Consider the following 16808-nt stretch of genomic DNA (forward strand, 5'->3'; position numbering starts at 1 on the left):
TGTCTTGTGTGTGAACATTGTTGTGGACACGTGGACAATATGCATGTCGTGAGAACATTCCTTTTAAAAGGACATTACCGTGAGTGAGTTTTACAATACTCTACTTTTATTTATAAGTTCGTGAAGTAAGGGAAGAGGAGTAACCGGAGCCATTCATAGGCACCAACCTCTCCTTAAACACATTTAATAAAAAAAGACATATCGTGCTAATACAGGTTATAAGGAACTTATTTAAGGTGTTTATCTTAAGGAAGAAGGAGTGGAGAAAAAAAAAATGCCGTCAGCATAAACTTAAGTACTAAAATCTTGAACGAGGACTGTACTCAGCAAGGTAATGACATGATATAGGTGCATGTACTGACCTCTAAGGCGCGCTCGTGCTTGCTAGTGTGTGCAAAGAAAAAAAGCTTTCATTTCGTAACAACAGAATTCCCTTTCTTTTAAGAATTTGTTCTCCCATACTTCTACAATATGCCCTGTAAGCATTCGCCCTTGAAGCACTCTATTAATATTAGATGTTCAACGCTATCACATATTCCTTACATATGCCTGAGAGAGAGAGAGGGTAGGTTAACCGGAATTGGAACGTTGGTTTGCTACCCTACATTAGGGGAAGGGACGGCAAAACACTCCGAGAAGAGCGGTGACAAAAAGCAGGCGTGCTAAAATAAATTTAAAAAATTACAGCATATCCACGGGGGAATGATGAAGAGCTTGGGCGAAGCTCCTGAAGCAATCATGCTTACACCGTGAAATGTTCAGTGGTTTCGCCCAGCAGTAATCAAAGCGATACGCCGCTTTGATTACTGCACGCCATCTAGCGTGCAGGGTGCCGCTACTTTTTTTTTGCACACATATTGCACACATCTCTATGGGACAGCGCTATCTAGTATATCGTCACCCAACTGCAGTTTGCATACATCTTTATTGGACAGCGCCATCTATAGAATGATACGGGAGACGCGACGGCGGGGGCACGCCTCATGGAGCGACGACCGACCAGGTGATGCTATAAGGAGCTTCGCCCCTAAAAAACGAAATTAATAACGGGGAAATTATGATCTTTCTAGTACGCAACTGCCAAGTAAAGAAAAAAGAAACATCAGTATAGTCTTCATCGACTTTCAGTGCGAGGAACGTCTAGGTCAGCCTTCTAAGAGTGCCTGTTCTGAAAGCGGCCTGTCGTGTAGGCGGGCCAACACGCCCGCTAGCGACGGCCCGTGCGCGCAGATGAGCTAAAGCCGCTGCACAGTGCTTTGTGTAGCGCGTGAGGTGAATGCGACTTTCAGGGAGTGCCTGCGCGTGCTATAATGAATAACTGCATTGGAATCCAATGGCTTGAAAAAGAGGCTTGAAAACGCCGTTGCGTTGTTCAAACCTTTTATATGCCACTTATGAACCTTTCCTTATGCTTCCCTACATTTGATACTGAAGCAGTCGATCATGCGTTGTCCTGCTGCTCGCTTCTCAAATAACGGAATAATCTTTGTAACAGGCCCGTAGGCAGAAAGCCTTGTCTATTTGAGAAAAATACCTATTTTCATTATTTATTTTTGGTAAAAACACCCTACGGAGCGCGCGCCTACGCCCCCCCTCCCCCACGGTGTAAGATATATACTGTTTAGGTGTGGACACTTCTCGGCTTGCATGCAGAGCGCGTTCGACCAGATAAAGTAACAACGGCGCGCGTCTGTTGGTCCTGTGACCGCAGCGGGTATCTAGCGGCGGGAAGACGCAACTTAAAGAGAGAAAATGCTTTCTGCACCGTTGCTATAGCAACCGACGCAGCCGGCGGCAACGCCGGCGTCCGCTGCATGTCTTGTTTTTCGCTCGTGAAAAACGCGGTATGCGTCCAGCAAGCCGTAGCCGCGTTCGCTGACTAGGAAATTCAGATTTCCCGCGAAGCGCCAGTTGCTACGGGAACGCGTTTTTGTGTTGAAGTTGCATCATCCCGCCGGTAGGTATCCGCTGCCGTCAGCGGTCCGGCGGGCTCTCGGCGTTGTTACTTTATCTGGTCGATCGCGTCTCGCGAGTGTCCTCACCTAAAGAGTATATATCTTACACCGTGCCCTCCCCCTGGCTACGGGCCTGCTTTGTGATGAATCATTTGTGTAGGCTCCGCGATTTCTTAATATAGTATAGTTTAACAGATTCGAAATACCATTTGCGGAGTTTTGTGACAATATCTGTAACATTTCATTTGTAATGCCATCGCAGGCAGGTGCTGCATTTGGCAATTTTGAGATCACCTGAGCTGATCCCAAAAAACAATTCTTGATGGTCCAGTAATGCTGGCTTCAAACAGAAGCATTAATTCGCGTTGCGAGCCGGTTTTCTACTCCTTTAGCCAATAGTTCTAAGGAATACCGCATCTCATGTGAGGTATACTAATTATCGAATCTGCATTTCTTGTCCTTCGAAATGCTTCTCTAACATAAACAGTACGTTGTAGCGCTGGTTTGTTTTTTGGATTTAAAAATAGAATTGAAGTATATTTCATGGTACTGTTCACACTCTACACTTTACGTTCGAATGTTGCCGCAATAAATTAAGAGTACTTATAGTTTTGTGGACTCTGATTATGGCATAAGCTTTTTGCAGGGAGCTTTTCTTCGACAATATCATGGGCAATCAGTAAATCGTCATCTTCTATATGAGCCACATTTTGCCGACTTTATTTCGAATTCAGACTTGCTTCTAGGTGTCTGTAAAGCTGTGAAAAAATTTCTTCAACCATTAAGGCAGAAACTTGAATCAGTGTGGGAACGCGAACAGTATGTAAATATTTTTTAGATCACAAATGTGCCGTTTTTTCTTTGAAATGATCTTAATGGACATGTAATTTCAAAGAACGCTGCAATATTATCACTGTTTCTTAAAAAAAAAAACAGAACAAAACAAACTGTGGTCTTTGATATGACAACTTTTGTGCTCGGATATGTCAAAGCTAACACCAAGAAACATTGTCCGCCAATAAAAATAACATTTCATATTTAGGCTTGAGAGACCTTTGCCTCGGGCCCAGTATCACTGGAGCGTACTGTAAGAGTCTGTTTTGAATCCCTATTACAATGAACTTACACGTTCATCTTCGTTAAGTGACGGTGTGGTACTTAAAAAGCAGGGGAAATATACTGCCGAGTACTGTCGAGCTGCAAAACGCCCTGAATAAATTAAACTATAACAGCTTTTCTACAACCGGTTTTGGCCTCGTTTCCGGAAGTTAGACTATCCTGACGCCATTACACAGAAGGTGATCACGCGGGAGCAGCACCTTGCGTCGTTTAGGAGCTCACTCTTATACGTCATTTCTTAAACGTTTTTTTTGTATCTTCTCCAAAACTACATGCTCCGCCCCGCCTCTCTCCTTTTTCAAAAAAAGAAGAAACATGCAGCGAGATGCTGCATAATTATTTTGCACATCTTTATAAAAATATATTGCAAATAGAGAATGAATGAGTGAGAAGTTTCTTTTTTTTTCAATATGACAAATGAGTAAGATCGAAGAGTTGGGCTAAACTGGACGGCAACTTGAAGCATATCTAGGTTTCTTTTAATTTAAAAACATTTCTAAGCAAAACTGACAAATTAACGGCGATTGAAGCAACCCTAAAAAGTTAGTTTCGAATAAAAAACTTAGTCCAATCCTGAACCGGTTCAAATCAAAGTGAGTCATATCCGTTCAACGAATATGCATGCTCCCTGAACACCTCGTGACAAAAATATTCAGCGCAGCCGCCTAAAGTCCGTTTACCGGTTGGCCAGTTATCTCATTATTGTAGCTTTGTTCCAATGGGGTACATTTAAAATGGACGACGACATAGATGAACAAGTTGAGGACATAAGTTCATACTAAGGACACAAACCCAATAATTCGAAGGCTGCAGGTTCGGTCCCTGCCGGGGGCAAGTTATCTTTTCATCCGCTTTACTTTTTTCACATTTATATCCCAATTACTACAAATAACATCCCCTATACTTTCCTTGGTATTATTGGCTGTTAGTTCTCATTAATAAATCCAAAAGGAACGTACGACCTCTGAAGTGCACGCACGAGATGGAATAATCTGAAGTGCGCTATTGTGGTTGAAAAATGAACTGTATGAAAGAGTAAATAGAATCGCTTCCAAAATTCACGTTGATGTGCCGGACCGCGTCAGGAGAAAAAGGCGTGCAAAAAACTGATGCTCCCGCCGTGGTCTATGGGTGCAATCAAGGGTTATCAGGACTATCGACGGCTCTTCTCGTCCAGCGAAGGATGGTGCCGTAAAAAGAACATTTTTGTGGTCAATTCTGTAGCACAGAATCGCGAAATCCAGGATGCGCTACCAGTGACGCTCTTTGTGTAACCAACGTAGACTTGAATACAGCGTTGAAACGAGTCGATTGATACGAATTACTTTTACATATCTATAAGTGTGGAATCCACCAATTACCCCTGAATGCTGGCTGTAACAGACTAGCCACACAGTAAGTGCCATGTAGGTTTGTGCTTTAATGACACGAGGACCTCGAAAACATATTCTTGTAGCCCGTTCAACCATATTATGAGTAGCAAGCAATTGCGTTGTTCTCAATTCCACTTAAACTTGACTTGACTCTTTTCGAAAAAAGAAAGAAAGATATGGTTCTCGAATGCTATATCACAACAGATTGTTTTATGTGTAAAATTTTACTGGCTTTCTTTACTGTCCATGAGAACAGTGTCAGCGTTTATATATATTTTTTTGAGAGATGAAAGCGGGAAAAACGAAAGTAGCTACTACAAACGCAAACTTTGTCACACATCAATGAATCAACATACTCGTTTAAGTAAGTGACAAAACCTACGGGCTTCAGCAGTAGCCGAGAGGCAGACATGGAAAATAACGAGCGAGAGGACTCACATTTTTAGCAGGTGTGTCCGTGAAGCAAGCGCCGTGATGGGCTAGACTATAGTCTTTCACTTTATTCACATTAAGCTATTCCTAGTATTTCCATGGTGCAGTGAATGATGACGTCTGGCTAGCCTAGCTCTTCACTTTACTCACACTAAGCTATTTCTAGCATTTCCGTGGTGCAGAAAATGATGTCGTCATCAGGACAACGCTGTGTCCAGAAAGAAAGGCCACTCGATGCGTTTCCTGCAAGACGTGTTTGATGAGGCGATTGGAACATCCATACATTATCCTGAGCTGCCCTTTTCGATGATTTAAATGCGAGCTGTGAAGAAATGTCGAAAGAGGATGATGAAGCGGCAGAGGAGGTGACAAGCGTAGTACCTAGCAGCAGAAATTCATTGATCTTTCAGTTCTATCGGCGTGAACGCAGGTTATACCCTTTACCACATCCCAAACTCACAACAGACGAGGCACCGACTACAGGCGACTTCAGAGCCATGCGTCCACTCGCAGCATCCTATTGCACCATGTGCAGCCAAGGTTATACGGCTACATTTGCACAAACGGCAATGTGGCAGACACTCGGCACACCTTCTGCTGCAATCGAAAGGAAGCATCCTAGCGCTGCAAACAGGAGCAACACATGCAGACCCCAACCTCTTCAACGAAGTGTGGGAGGCTGCGATCTCAAAGACGGACCTCGTCGACGAGCGCCAACTTGTCGACCGGGCCCAACAAGCGCCCCCCCTCCCCCCTCCCCCCTTTACCTGCCTTCCTTGTTTCACTCAACGGAGAATTGCAAAGCAAGCCTGCCAGGGACAGCTGACGGTCAGGTCAGCAAAACGGATGACAGAAAAAAAAAAACAGAACATCACTAAATAACCACTTATTGTCATGTTGTAACGTTTCAGCGTGAAATGAGGAAGAGTAATTTCCTCAGTTCGATCCAAAAAATCCGCTGCACTGCAGTAGTACTTCTTCTCAATGCCGCTGAATTAATCGTAAAGAAGTATTTTAACATTGATCACAAATTAAGCTCAGTCCGTCATATTTAACACAGCCTCTGAAAATATGAGTGAGTTTTGTACGTTCATAAATATTGTACTAAATGAATCTTACTCTCAAAAGAACAAAATATGGAACACCCACGTAGTCGTGTCGGTGATGGTGGCGATTGTATTGACGATGACCATGGTTAATGAGGATTTTTGTTAGTATTTTCTTCGAAACTATCGGTACTTGACAGGTTTCTCGTGAATTAACCTCTATGGACATTAAACGAAGCTACAAGACATTAATCATTCTGTCCTATCGTGCCACCGCTTCCCTTCCAACAAAAGTATGTTTCTGGCAATGCCGACAGGAAATCTGGGCTTAACTCTAACATCAAACCTTTTTTCTTTTTGGGTCTGTCAGTTAGATTCAAACAAAGGCCGCATCCAAGCTGCGCTGCATAAGTTCATTGAAGCGCCCGGAAGATGACGTTGTTAGCGTTATCAACAATAGGGTATAGTTTAGTAATCTTTATTCATTTCTTTCTGAATAAGTTCGATCATAAATCGCTAGACCCCGAGCAAAGGTTTCAATTTTTGTTGTTTAGTTTGGCTTCCTGCCGTGATTCGTCTGTGTATAATCTGAATCTGGTTGACTTCCCTTCCTTTCATTCCTCCTCATTTGTTACACCATGACCAGTCATTCGCACGGGTATGAGCCAGCTTTTAAGACAGTAACAACTCTATCACAGCGAAGGCTTTGCATTAGGAACAACACGTGTGGCTTCTTAGAACATTCAACACATACTCGGAAACTCCGTAATAGCGGAACACCATTCAAGTGTAGTTTTTACTTCGAAGATCTGTGTGTGCATAAGTGAGAACTAGAAGTGGTATAAGCCCTACAGGCACATGATAATCATGCGTGTCTTTTTGGCACACTTTTATTAACGCGGCAGCGTTAACGAGTTCGTTTCGCAAAAATTCCGGTGTCGGCGTCGTTGGTTGTGAGCGAAAAATCATCATCTTGCCGGTGGCCGAAAAATCGAGAAAGATGCAAATAAAATAATAAAAAGCTTATTAAAATCAAACCCAGGGCGTCTGCGTGGCAAGCAGGCGTTCTACCACAGAGCCACACTATTGCTTGAAACTGGCTCAAAAAAAAAGAAAAAAAAACACTACATGAATGTCATGTAGTGAAATTAGTCTCCCTAACGCATGTAATATTGCGTAGCAGAAGCGTAGGCTCGCGCCAGGCGTCAAAACATGTGAATTGCGCATTGAGTGGGGGTTCTAAGGGTCCACCCTTTACAAAGCGCTCAGACGTATTTAATCATCATTAACTGCAAAAACATCAACAAAGTGAGCAGCTGCGTAGGTTCGCCTGTTGCCTTACGGATGTGTGGTGGGCCCTTCACTGATTCGCAAAAGGAAGAATTATGGTGTAGTGGGCATTTAACAACTGTACTTGCAGTAGGCATTCTGGGATAGTTTGAAACAGCCAATGTTACGCGCACAGTCGTTCGTTTCCTTACGGCATGGTTGAGGCATGCACCGAGAACCGAAGCCATGCTAGCACTTGAGAAGGCGATGCGCGCGGGGCCCGGTTACGCTATCGCGTTCTACTCTGGAAGGCGAAGCTCAAGCGTCCTCTAAGTTTTTGCGAACACTTTTGAAGATCAAGGTTCACTGCACTACACGAAAGAGCGCCCTTCCCTCACTTGTCCGTTCTTTTAAAGACGATAGTCTTTCTTGGGGAACTTAAACGCAGAAATTTTGGTCTGTCTTTCTGTCTTTCTGTTTGTCGGCACGTCACCCGATTCAGCCAACCGGCCAAAGTTGAACCACTTGCTTACCGTCCACCCATCTTGAACTGGTATGGCTGTTCATACTTGTGAATGTTGTCGATCAAAAAGTAAATATTACGCATATCTGAGGCGTAACATCATTAGGTAAGTATTAGGTCATGTGTTCCTTTAATAGAAAATACATAGATACGCAATTTTAAAGGCCTTGATGGTATGCGTTTAACGTTGAGACAGTAACGCGTTTATTAAAAGATTGCCACAGCTGAAGCGATCAGCGGTCCAAGCCGAGCAAGCGCGAGCGCCAACAGCAACCGTCTTCGTCTTCTTCTTTCGCAGGCGTTCTTGTCTGCGCCCAACCATGTTACAAATCACTCCCCCGCGGAAAAGGAGCCATCCTGGCGACCTAAGGAACAGGTACAACTGGTGGGTCATAATGCGGCTTCAGTCGATCGACGTGAACAGTCTCGCGGCCGCGACAACGGCGGTCCGTAGATGATTGAACAGGCTCAATCATATAGTTAACTGGGGATGCTTGACGTAGGACGTGGTAGGGGCCTTCGTACTTAGGCAGTAGCTTTGTGGAGAGGCCAGGAGCGGAGGAGGGAACGCGAAGCCACACCAACGTTCCAGGTGAATACGACTGAGGAGGCAGGTTTTCGTCGTGACGGTCCTTCTGGCCCTACTCGCCCTACAATGTTACAACCCTAGTTTCTTAAGGTGCGATGAAAATGCGACTGCGCTGAAACTGGTCCTCCTCCGTGCCCTCTGCACAAGCTCATGTTGTGTTTCGGTTTCGGTTCAGTATTGCATTTTACGAATGACAGGGGGCGCCGCTCTGGCATTCCTGTTTTACCCAGGCGACGTGTAAGAGAGTTTGCGGAGAGTACTCGTTGAGTGCGGACGTTTCTTCTCCTTCGGCGCATCGCGCCAAACAGCGTGTTCGGGCTGGCCGGCGTCCCCACCGGTCGCGTTGGTCACCGCCGGTCTTCGCCTGCCGCTGCGCCGTGACTACCAGCCCGCACAGCACTCATGTTTCCCGACGTATTGCCAGATGGCGTCCATATTTCACGCAGCGCCTCTTCTATCGTCTTTAGATGACATTTGCAGCGAAGCACGCAGATACGCGGCCAATTTTTCTTATACGCATTCCAAGTCTTAGAAGAGGCAATATCCACTACCTTCGTGTGAATGAACTAGAACGTGCGTCAGTGTAGCGCGTCAATTTTTTTTTAGAGCGAGGGTCAAATCGAGGAAGCGTCCATTTAAACATAAATTTTGAAAACAAACGACATTCAGATGCCAATACAGAGACTGTGGGGTTTTCCACAGAAACTTTTTAGGGCTGCACATTTTGATAGCGGGGAAGGGGGGGGGATATCAAGTTCAAGCATTTCAAGTTTTCAAACTTCCCGTTTTCGACACACATCCGCATTTCATTTCTCTTCGCGCATTTCTGGGATCTGTGACGCACATAGAAAACGGAAGCAAGGGGGCTTGTGTTCTTGCACTTACACATGGAGTTAGCGATCTTTGAAACCCCGAGGTACCTGCTATTTACTTAACCAGGTGGCAGGAACCTCCCTGCCTTTCTTTCATCCTTATTCTCTCTCCCTCTCTGTCTCTCAGGTGGCAGGAGGCACGGCTCGCTGGTGTTGCGCGCGCACAGTTGACTTATTGGCTCCTCAGGCGCGCATTTCAAAGGGGCCACTCGGAGCGGTGGGCGGTGAAGCACAGCTGTGGGCGGCATTTCCACCACCATCCAATGAGGGGGGGGGGCCTGATTCAAAACTCGGGAGTGGCTCTGATATCCTCTGTGCTCCCAATTGCTCACCGCGATCAATTAACCAACGCTGACGTTGCCAACTTGAGGTTGTGGACTCAATACCGACCCTGGTGGTCATATTCTGATGGAGCTGGGGCCCACACACGTTCGTTTGCCATCCATTGAATGCATGTTCAGATACTGGGTCCTTCACCTCAACGTGCCTCCTGATCACATATCTTACTTTTTGGAACGTTAAGCCCGAGATTTCAATTCATTCACGTTTGTAATCAGTTGACGCCTTCCAGGCGCCCTGCCCTCCCCTTCAAGAAAGGGCAAAAATATACTTGACCTGCAGAGCAAACCGCCGGAGAGAGAGTTAGTTCATTTACTGCAAAATTTGGTTGATGCAAAGGCGTCTGAGTGACATTAAATTTGCCAGCAGCGGTTTCTGATTATAACCATTGTATTTCTGCGTATTGTGATTAACATGTTATTTATTTTGTTCTCTTTTCTTTTTAAATGTCTGATACCTATTGAAAGTAAATGTGGGAAAATAGAGCATCGTATCTGGCAGAACAGTTTGATTTCATTAGCTATGTCACTGTAAAGAAAAAGAAGAAACAGAAAATTATCCGGCATTTAAAAACAGGTCGTATAGCTATATACACACGAAGGAAAGTGGCAGTGTAATATCCGCATTGTTATTTTTCAGCTATATATAAAATCACACCTCTTAACCCACATATTCCCAGTGTCGTACATATAGGACGCTTCTTTGATGCACTCTAACATCGCTATTTCTTTAGCTGATGACTAGCGCCACCTGCAGCACATCAAGCAGGCCTCACTCTCAACGTGTGCAAGCCTAGACATTACTTGCTTTTCATGCTGCCACGTGCCGACCGCTTTCTCCGGGCAAACGCGTGCTTTGTGTGAAAGACGTCATGGAGAGGAATTGCACGTGAAATGCCGACCGCTTTCGCCGGGCAAACGCGTGCTTTGTATGAAATACGTCATGGAGAGCAAGAAGTGCAACGTCGGTGTGCACGTGAAATGTTTCAAGGCTTACCACTCCGGCACATAGCGCCCCTAGTGCCCAGTGTCCTATATGAATAGGACGGCTTGAAAAGCAGTGTTGTGTTTACCTGGCAGTAAATAAAGAACTTGTGCTTTCTTTTGATTGTAGCAGTACACTTTTTTGTGAAAAACAAATTTGTTTTGTCATTTTTTCTGAGTTTGTGCATATATGGGTTAAGGGAGAGTCAGGAAGAACGAACATTGAGTATAATGTTTACTGCTTGTAAAGACGTTCCTTAAAGCACTGCAGAAATATTTGACTAAAAAAATCATGAACGCTATAGTTACAAGGTTAATGCCAATTAACAGACAATCAAGCCAAGGAAAATAGTAGACTTTATGTGTAGTAATTGCGATATAAGCGTGAAGAAATTAAAGTGGACTAAGACAACTTGCCGCCGGCAGGGACCAAACCTGCAACCTTCGAATAACGCGCCCGATGCTGTACCAATTGAGCTACGACGGCGGTCGTCCTCCCGTACACTATATCGAGTATAACTGAGCATTTAAACCTCGGAATGTTAATCAACGTCGCTCGTAGTCATGACGGCGAGTGTGGAACTCTCTTCTTTTGCCTGCTGGCGTAACGTAGCACGTGACGCCAGCAGGGAAAACGCTGTAGTAGATGATATTTTAAGAAACTGCATAACAAATCGAAGTATTTGAAAAGTATTAATTTGTTGACTAATATAACCCCAATTGATTAAACATAAAGTAGTTATTACTGTCCTTCGTCAACAGGCACACGCATGCGTTGGCCGATCATTAAAGGGGTCATGAACCACTTTTCCAAGTAATGATCTAATGGCCTCAGTATCGGAGTGTACTGCCTCCCGAATCGATTGCCGCAAAAATTTCTCGAATCCGTCAAGAATCAGCGGAGTTACGGGGGTTTGGCGCACGCTCCCAGCGCTTTCTCTCTTTTCTCGTGCCGGCGAGCGCACTGGAAGCTAGACAGGGAGGGATGGCATGGGGGAAAGAAGTTACGCCAGCGCGCGTCATGAAACGCGATCGCTCTCCCGCTGTGATTCGCTTGCGCGAGTGCGGCTACCGTGTACTGAGGAGTGCGGCGCCGGCAAGTGGTGGCACCCCGCGGCAAGAAGCGCATCTGATCCGAACGCCGCTCTCAATTTACGTCGGCTATCGGCCAATAAGCATGTTATGTCTCTTGCGACGTACAGCGGACAGACGCCCCGCGCACCGACGAGAGTGAGAACCGGCCTCTGTTTGAAAAGAGGGTGCCTGGGGAAACGGCAACTTCGCGCTCCGCTTGTGGCCATTACGCGACGCGCACGACTGTAATATTTGGCAGAGCAGTTCATAGCCGTGTCAGCTTTCCGCAGGATGTGTTTTTTCAATCAGCCCAAGGGGTGCTTCATGACCCCTTTAATATGACATATATAGGGTAACGGAAATGCTGGGCGTCGTTGTCGCTGCACACCTGTGTCTCAATTTATCACGAAAGCTGGTTCGCTGCTGAGGCGATAAAGTCGTCGAACGCTCCGGTTCATCGATGAAGTTCATGCGAAACCTATGCTGCTGTTTGCTTGAGAAACCACCTTCGTATAGCGCTTTCGAAATGTCATTGTCGAAACAATCCACGGGAGCTTGTGGTATGGAAAGAAGAGCGTCTTTTTGACGAACTCTATGAGACGTATATATCATGCGTTTTTTTTAGTGAATGAAAGTGGTTCTGACTGGAAGTGCGTAGAAAATGTTGAAAGGGAACGTTCGCTATTGCGTATTCGTGAAGTAGTAGAGCTCACGCTGCTGTAGAGAGCAGCGCTGACAATGATGTCGCATGCTGTAACTGCATTTCTGTTCTTCACTGCTGCGGCGTGAAACAGGAGCAGGGTTGGCGCCGACGAAGTATCGATGGCGTTTCCCTTCTTTTGAGGCATTTTTGTCCGCATGAACTACGAGTACGAAAACTTCACAGCGTTGAAAACCCGAGAGATGGGTAGATAAAGCTTAATGTGGTCGGCGGTCAGAGAGAGATAAACAGACAGGGAAAAAGCAGGGATACGTTAAACAAAGCTATCCTTGATCAAGGAACGCAATAAGGCGATGACACACGAAGGAACAAGAATACCAGAAGATTTGTCCTTGTTCCTTCTCGCGTGGTTGTCTTAATGTACTACTTGTTCAAGTATGAACACTTACGAACTCTCACAAATTTCAGTTCATGTAAAGGTGTCCTGGTTGGCTTCCCTGCACCGGGGAAGGAGGAAGGGAAAGGTAGTTGAGGCGAGAAGTTCACTTCATAAAGAGCCCATACGCGGCTCAGCGTTCATCACGTGCATGTATTGTAGCGAAGCCTTGGAACTCTACAGTGGGTCGTCCTCTCCAGCACCTTCTAGTGGGTCGCCCTCTTCGTCTCCTTTCGGAGAGAACGCAGCTCATGCTGAGAGTCGGCCCCACCTTGACTGTCTCTGTCGTGCATCGTGGCCGAGCGCCCGCCAATAAACGTCTTTACAATTTGGTGGAGAGTGCTGTGCCCTTAAAACAACTTCAGTCCGCATTCGGTGCTTTTGGAGCTCTGATCCCGTGCCGTGCCATCTACCATGCCTCAAGACGCCGCCCAGCAAACGCCTCCATAGACGGCATGCCACGGTGTCCCCCGCATCCGCGACCCTTCTGTCTTCACCGGCGTTGATGGCACCGACGTCGAGGACTGGCTCGCGATTTACGAGCCTGTGAGCATACCGAATAAATGGGACGAGGCAGGAAAACTGAGCAGCCTGGTTTTCTACATCGCGGGTGAGGCAAGCCTATGGTACAACAACCACGCATCCGATTTTCCTACGTGGTCCGCTTTCAAGACCGCCATCATCGATGTCTTCGGCCGCCCTGCTGTTCGTAAGCTGCAAGCCGAACAATGTTTACGCGAACGAGCTCAACAGTCCGGCGAGTCTTTCACGAGTTACATCGAAGACGTCCTCGACTTGTGCAAGAAAAGCCCACGCGACGATGTCTGAGTCTGACAAGATCCGGAGCGAATGAAGGGCATCGACGACGGTGCCTTCACCATGCTGCTCGCCAAAAATCCTCGCACTGTGGCAGAGGTCATCACACTGTGCCAAAGCTACGAGGAGCTGCGCCGGCAGCGGCTGATAACCCGTCACCTCCATCACGCGACGCCGATCTCGCTGGCTTGTCGGCCATTTCGGACCACTCCGTCTTGCTCGCCGAAATCAAGTCATTCGTCATTTCGGAGAGAACGCGGCTCGTGCTGAGAGTCGGCCCCTGCCTTGACTGTAGCTGTCGTGCATCGTGGCCGAGTGCCCGCCAATAAACGTCTTTGCAGTATGTACGACTAGTAAAACATAAGACTGACGACTTTCTTCCGCATTAAGCGAAGTCACATGATGTGTTTTCCTCGGTGTCCAAGTCCCCGCTTGTACCCTCGCCCCCAAAAGTTTGCGGAACGCGAAATTTCCGAGAAAGCTATAGCACCGCTTTGCCTGAAAACATAGCCTCCAAATATATGTTACAGCCTATAGTAGTGCCTGCGACCTATGCCGCTAGCCCGTAGGTCAGAAGCGCCGTGAACTAACAGAGCAGAAATTCGCATTTCCAGTGGAGCCCACGATCCGTATACGTTTGTGGGCGGGTGTACATGCATGAGAAATGAGCGTAGCATTTCCTCAAGAAAGAGAGGCCGTTATAGTGGTATACATGTAGCTGCCACAGCATTCACTACTTTGGTATAACTGCTGCAAGTAATGGTTGAATCGGTAAACTTACCGACTTAAAGGAGTAGGCGCTGTTGCTAAGAGGTCTCAACTGTCGGTTAGAAACACAGTTGGCACCGTCAGGTACAACTGTTCGCAGCCTAGAGTACATTCATTGGGGCGGCTATATGGAATACGGTTCGCTCAAGAGGACTGAGAAACCAGACTGCCTGCGCTGTCTTCGTGTTCACATTCGTTTGAGTTCCGTATGGTCTATAGTGAGGATCTATTGGCATTTAATCCCACACCTGCACGGCTGCTATCGAGGGGTATTTTGTAAAGTGCAACTCTTGTTGATATGACTAAACTTTGTTTCGATTACAATTCACGTCAAGGTATACGATATTTGAAGCTTTACAAAGCACTCGAAGTATTATTGCCATTTTAGATAAAGGTAACCGGTATTTCTTTTTTTTTCAAGAGCCTCACGGCTCAGCGGCAGAAACCTTGGGTTACTAACACTAAATAAGCATGTTCTGTTGCAGGTCGAAACTATCATTATTTGTTTGGAGCCAAGTGCTAAAACATTTTGGATAATGTAGTAGTGCACACCAAAACGAAGGAGCTAATTTCCATTAATTTTGCGCATTTTGTTGATAACATGTATTTGTTGTGAGGTTTGCATTTCAGTTTCCGAAAAGTAACGCCGCGATTACACACCAGCTCGAATATCTCTTTCACGAAATCCCACAATTGCTGTCCCAGCGGCCTCACGCTGGCCAACACAAGAGCTAGTGATAGGAACATTACGAAGAGTGTTTAGCGCTCCTGTTCACTTAGCAGAATTCATCTTATACGACTGATTTCGCTAATCAGAAGGTTGAGCAGTCTTAAAGGGTCACTAAACCCCCCATATGTCGAAATTTAGTTGTGGTGCTGCAGTTGTGTACGAATATTCAACAGACACGTAGCAGGAAGAAGTTTTTGAAATCATGCCGTAACAGCGGAGCTACACGCGTTTGATGATGCAAAAGGGGCGCTCGCTTGGTTCGCTCTTTCCTTCGCTGCGCTCCGTTCATCAGCTTGTCTCTCCTCTTGGCCGAGTGCTCCTGCTCACTGTGCGAAGAGGCGTGGTGAGCGCACCTACCTGTTAGCAGACAAACATGTTCATTTTGTGAATGACATGACCAGACGCGAATGATGACGTCATGACTAACGCTGGGGTTCCCGAAAGGCCCGGAAAGGACAAAGGATTGTTTCTTGGAACTTGTGGCGCGCCCACGGCTCGTAGCGCTGCCGCGTTTGGCTTGTTGATCGTGACGGCATTCTGAACTCGATGCGCGCGTTTACTTTAAAGGTTTAAAAAATTTTGGAGGTGATTTACGGGCCCTTTATGTCTAGTCGTCACACCAGAAACCGGTGAAGGCATTTCTGAAGATTTTATCTGGCAGTTGCCCACTACAGAGAGACTATATTTCTTCCGTTCCTTGCTTCTATCTTGATTTTTTAGAGCCGTAAGCTGTTATATGAGCTCACAACAACAGCCAATGTTGGTTGAGATAGTGTCCGCCGCCGTCGCCACCACTGCTGATGGCGCGCAAGCCATTCGTGAGCTGGCAGTACCGTGCACGCGGAGGTAACGCAGAGAAAAGCATGCGAGATAGATAACGATTACTGTTATGGGATAGAAAGACGCAGAAAGGATTCGCATAAGTCTTAGTTAACTGAAGACGCATACAGCTTTTGGTACAGGAAGATGCGAACGCGACTTTCAAGGTCTATATCTTAAAGCAAATAGGCGCACTATGGGAACAAGGACAAAAGGAAGGAACCGACGACACAAAGCGCACACTCGCAACTGAAGGTTTATTGAAAGAGTACACATAAATACGTTACAAAAAAAGGGGCACGTGGTGCAATTTTCCTCGCCGAAACAAAACAAAACGAGATGAGTATCCCCTTAACAGATCATGAAGGCGCATGCGTCTATACACAAGATATGAACCGTTACCAACTAGCCCAAATGGCTGTTTTGCTACATTTCAAGGTCTACATGCGCGTGCTATATTGAATAACGAGATCAACATCCGATTTTACAGGGACTCAACATCTATTATGGAGTGCCACTCCCATAAGCGCCATTCAATACGTTTCGCGTCATCGTCGTTGGAGGCTGTGGGATGATGTCAGTGTATCGTATTCAATGCCACGGAACGCTGCCGGCGCGTGTGCGAGACCTTACAGCAGTACCACCGCGCCTCAGCACAAAAGAGCGAACTTTCCGAAATTGCTTGTCCTCTAACAAGCGAGTGCCAACATTCGCGCTGGCACCCGCTTGAATCAGAACTGAGCTGTGAGAAACTGCAGTTTGCACTCGTCGCGTCGCAGATCGCTTTCAAGATAGGGCCCGCAAGGCCGTGCTAAGTCGCGCCTTAGGCCCTTGGCGCCATCCCGCGGGTAGTCAGTGAAAGAGCCTATGCGACGCCGAAGCAGCCGAAGTAGCTCAGAGACGTGTGCGTCGGCAAAAATAAATGAATTTTAGAAATAACTCACCGTTTGCACTGAAGAGCATGTATGCGCTCGTGGCAGAGTTGTTTAAGGCGTCTCGTTGCA

At 46.3% G+C, this 16808-nt stretch overlaps 1 pseudogene; it reads right to left on the reverse strand.

The window, feature by feature from the left end:
• Positions 1–14462, reverse strand: part of LOC119386366 (5'-nucleotidase-like) — a 32489-nt pseudogene extending 18027 nt beyond the window's left edge.
• Positions 14463–16808: the final 2346 nt, after the last annotated feature.

Source organism: Rhipicephalus sanguineus, chromosome 3, assembly GCF_013339695.2.
Source record: "Rhipicephalus sanguineus isolate Rsan-2018 chromosome 3, BIME_Rsan_1.4, whole genome shotgun sequence".
Taxonomy (NCBI): domain Eukaryota; kingdom Metazoa; phylum Arthropoda; class Arachnida; order Ixodida; family Ixodidae; genus Rhipicephalus; species Rhipicephalus sanguineus.